Below are 4,827 nucleotides of genomic sequence, written 5' to 3'. Positions count from 1 at the left end.
TGGCTTACAACCATCTGTAATGAGGTCAGATGCCCTCTTCCGGTGTGTCTGAAGACAGTGACAATGTACTTATATATAATAAATAAATCTTAAAAAAAAATGTACGGACTGTGAAAGGCTGTCCGTTAGATGTGACGCCACCATTGCTCTCATGAACGTACAGCCACTGTGGTCACCTGCACGGGATCCAGCCAACAAGCTGGGCCAGGGTTTCAGCAGGTGGCACTAACTGGACTGTGTGGGTTACCATAAAGAGAACAGAAGAGCTAGAGGGAGATGGAGAGACATGCGGGGTGGGGGTGGGGGTGGGGGTGGGGAGTCAAGTTGGACGTGCCCGGAGTGGGAAGAGAGAGCTGGGGTGTATATGTCTGAGATGAACTGTTTATGCATATGAACTGTCAAATAATATCAACAACATGTGGCTTTTTAAAGGACTCGCATGAAGCCTTTAATTCATCAGGGCTATATCAGAGGTCCAGAAATGCTCAGAGAAGAATCGGGAGAGTAGTTTGCTGGAATGAGTGCGCCCACACTCCTCAACTCCCTGCCTTGTTTTAACACCACGGAAATCAGGACATCAGGGCACTATGCTCTTGGGGCAAGGTGGGGAGGGAATAAACAGTACAGGCGTCTGTACGTACGCAACCAAAAGATCAGAAATTGAGATGAAACTGATATTTAGAAGGGTCACAAAATACAAGGCAGTGATAGGTTAGGCAAACGAGTCTTAGCTATCGCTCCAGAGGCTAATTTGCGAAACGGTAAATTGGTCGTTGGAGATCACCAGAATTACAAATTTTTCTTAAGACTGAAGAAATAGCCCAGTTGGTCAAGTGCTGGCTGAGCAAGGACAAGGACCTGGGTTCAAACCCCAGCCCTACATCAAACGCTGATGTGCTGGTGCATGCTTGTGACTCAGTGTTGGGGAGGTGGAGACAGGTGGGTCGCCAAGGCTCCCTGGTCAGCCAAGCTGTGTCAGTGAACTGGATAAAGAAAATGTGATAGGTATGTGTTTATATATATATATATATATATATATATATATATATATATATATATATATAGAGAGAGAGAGAGAGAGAGAGAGAGAGAGAGAGAGAGAAAGAAGAGAAATTTTATTCATCATAAAGAAGGAAAGGAGAACATGAGGGGTAGTAATGTGTCATTGGACTTTTCAAATCCTAATAAACCCATATAAAAGACGCACAATCCAGATATTTTATTTATAAGCCATATACCTAGATTGGGCAGATCTAGGGCTATACTAACTCATTGCTGTAAGGCTCCTTGTTACTTGCTGTTTCTCCTGGCCATGTAAGTCCATCCATGGTGGCTTCCTCTTCCTCTATCATCACCACCTCCTCCTCCTCCTCCTCCTCCTCCTCCTCCTCCTCCTCCTCCTCCTCCTCTCTCTCTCTCTCTCTCTCCCTGTCCACCCCCTCTCGAGTTCCAGTCCCACCTTTCCCCACCACTGCTCTATCACAGGCTCTAGACTTTCATAGACCAGTTAAACTGGGGAGAAGGTTCACATGGCATCACCTGATGATGATGGTCTGCTTGTGGGGGATGGGGGTGGGGTGAAGGGGGCGAACCACCTCTTGAGGATCCAGTGTTAACATTAGAATACAAGAAGCATCAGGCCAACCCACTACAGTAGTGGGTGAATATGAATAAGATTCAATGACAGATATGAACTATCATAATGACACCCATTGTTTTATAATAATACAGCTGGTATGGTGAAAATAAAAAAAATTTTAAAGTACTACTCCTCAAGGTTGAGGTTCCACCCCAGAAAAGGGGGCAGAAAGATCATAAGAACCAAAAGTCAGGGGGAAATTGGAATATAAGCGTCTTCGGAGCATGGTGGGACCCTGTACTCAAGATATGGTCTCACAGAAGCTGTGCTTGTCTGCCAAGTTCAAGCCAGTCAACACTCCAGCACAGAAGGGGAGGGGCTCATGAGACCCACCCCTAGCTGAGGATTTCCTGACAGTTGATGACAGTTGATGACAGTCTGGATGAGAGTGAGGCAGTTTCCATTGAGGCTATGGCTCCTGGTAGGTTGACTGTGCTCCAGTGAATGGCCCTATATCCAAAAGTATTTGGGCAGCCCAAACTGGACTCATGGGTTATTAAATAAAAAAATTAAAAGGACATGAAGTCCTCGAATGGGAGGGGCAGGGAGTATGATGAAAATGTGTTTTCTGAAATACTCAAAGACTTAATGAAATCTTCATTAAATAAAAGGAAGCTGGACACAAGGCCCTGGGTTCGGTCCCCAGCTCCGAAAAAAAGAACCAAAAAAAAAAAAAAAAAGGAAGCTGGAGAGATAGCACAGTGGTTAGGGGCATTTGTTATTGAAGAGGACCCAGGTTCAATTCCCAGCACCCACATCTGATGCCCTCTTATGAACTCAGTGAGCACCAGGCACACCGTGATGCAGACATAGATACTATCAAAACATGAAACAAACTAAATGTAGAAAAATTGTTAAGTAAAAAGAAATGTTTAGAAAAATAAATCTTAAAAAGTGAAAAGGCAGTCCATGTACTATGAAAAAAAGAATCTTTTAAAAAGCATATCTGGTAGAGAATTGGTACTCAGAAAAATATAAAGAACTCTCCGAATTCAATAAGAAAACCTAAATCACAAATTAGACAAAAGGTTGAGTCAGACGCATTGTCAGAGCAGAGAATATATGAGAATATATAATTCCTCTCCTCACAAAAAAAAAAATGAGTAAGTTGTGGCATGACATCGTGGGTGACAAACACGTTCTAAGGAAAGGAGTTGAGTGGGAAAGAATGCATGGATGAGTCCTGGTACACAGGAATCCTGACCTCAATCAACCTGAACGAGTTTGTAGAGGCAAAAAGCTTGGAGGTTATTGGGGAAGGGGTGATGAGTGTAGCAAGAAGGAGGGTGTGGTGGTCTGAATATCCTTGGCCCAGGGAGTGGCACTATTAGGAGGTATGACCTTGTTGGAGTGGGTGTGGCCTTATTGGAGTAGGTGTGGCCTTGTTGAAGGAGGTGTGGCCTTGTTGGGGTGGGTGTGGCCTTATTGGAATGGGTGTGGCCTTGTTGGAGGGGTGTGGCCTTCTTGGAGGCAGTGTGGCCTTGTTGGAGTGGGTGTGGCCTTGATGGAGTGGGTGTGACCTTGTTGGTGGAAGTGCATCACTGTGGACATGGGCTTTAAGACCCTCCTCATCCTAGCTACCTGGAAGCCAGTCTTCTCCTAGCTTCCTTCAGAACAAGAACTGGAACTCTTAGCTCCTCCAGTCTCATGCCTACCTGGTGCTGCCGTACTCCTGTTGATGATAATGAACTGAACCTCTGAACCTGTAAGCCAGCCCCAATTAAACGTTGTTCCTTATAAGAGTTGCCTTGGTCATGGTTTTTGTTCAGAGCAGTAAAACCCTAAGACAGAGGGTCACAAAGGGTCATAAGGAAGTGGTCCCAGGATGCCATGAAGGCCCTTCTGACTCAGCACCTGAGGGACCTCAGTTGACTTAGGGCATGCGTATGGATATGGTTGAGTAAGAAGGGATGGGTTCTGTATGCTTTCCCTTTTGGCTGGCTACCTTTTAACTTCACAGGGAAGAAAGTAAACTTTGCTAACACTGATGACCCCATGAGCTCATGAACATTATAAATCCACAGTGTGTCCCTTTCTTTTCCCCAAGCCATTTGACCTCATTAGCCAGAAGCAAGAAACAAATCCCTGCTGCTGTCCACTGACCTTAAAAGGATTATCTAGGAGTAGAGAGCTGGGACCAGGACTTTACAAAGAGAAAGTAAAGACAGGATGATGAGGGTCAAAGTGAGGCTTGGAGGCAAAAGAAAGCCCAGCATGGTGTGCACACCCGTCATCTGTATACTTAGAAGACAGAGGGAGGAGGATTGCTATAAGCTTGAGGCTAGCCTGGTCACCATAGTAAGGTCCAGGCTGGCCTGGGCCAGGTCTCAAATTAGAACAAAGCACAAAGAGATATGGCATGAGGAAGTGTCGCCTGGCTGCCGCCGTGGGCTTGTAGGTGGAAAGAAACCTCCAGCCAAGGAATGTAGGAATTCACAAATGCAAACAGACAGTCTCCCCTGCAGCTTAGAGAGAGCAAAGCATCCCTAGGCTTGACTTCATCCCAATGAAGTCATTTCAGACCTCCAACCTTCAAACAGGAAGGCTCCAACTTTGAAGTCATCCATTGTCACGGTATTAGGACACTCACATGGAATGTTGGGAAGCAGGGCATTTGGACAAAAAGCTTAGAGGATAGTAACCTTGGGCCACCCAGGGTGACCAAGATAGGGCTCCTCTGGGATGAACTTAGGCCCCCCTAGTGACAGAAAGGTGAGAGATCCTCAGAGAGCCAAACTGTAACTGCTCTGATTTATTTCCTTGTATTTCTAAACAACCCCTACCTGCAGGCCCCCCACCCAAAAAAGCAGGAAAGACAGGAACCCTCTTATTTCACAGATGGTTAGAAACTCGCTGAATAGCCCAAGGAATCAGCCGCCACATTGTTCCTCCAGGCTCCTCAGTTGCTGGTTTGCCCAGGACCTTACCTGAATTAATTCAAGGGGCAAATTCCCAAGCTGAGTAAGGAGGCAAAATCCCAGGGCATTTTGACCAATTCCTGAAATCCTTGAACAAGCGCGGCTCCACTCGGTTGTAAGTTTTATCTGTGTCAGACCGTTAGCCAGAGTTTTTAGACTCTCCGTTACATGATTGATGACTTTTAAGCCGCACTCGCCGAAGGATACGGCTTGGAAAACAGAAGAATCTGTTTATAGTGTCTTTGGATCCGAAAACCGAATGGAAATATT

Source organism: Rattus rattus, chromosome 18, assembly GCF_011064425.1.
Source record: "Rattus rattus isolate New Zealand chromosome 18, Rrattus_CSIRO_v1, whole genome shotgun sequence".
In the NCBI taxonomy this organism is placed as follows: Eukaryota; Metazoa; Chordata; class Mammalia; order Rodentia; family Muridae; genus Rattus; species Rattus rattus.
The sequence above is the reverse complement of the archived record's forward strand: the minus strand, read 5'-3'. Positions refer to the sequence as shown.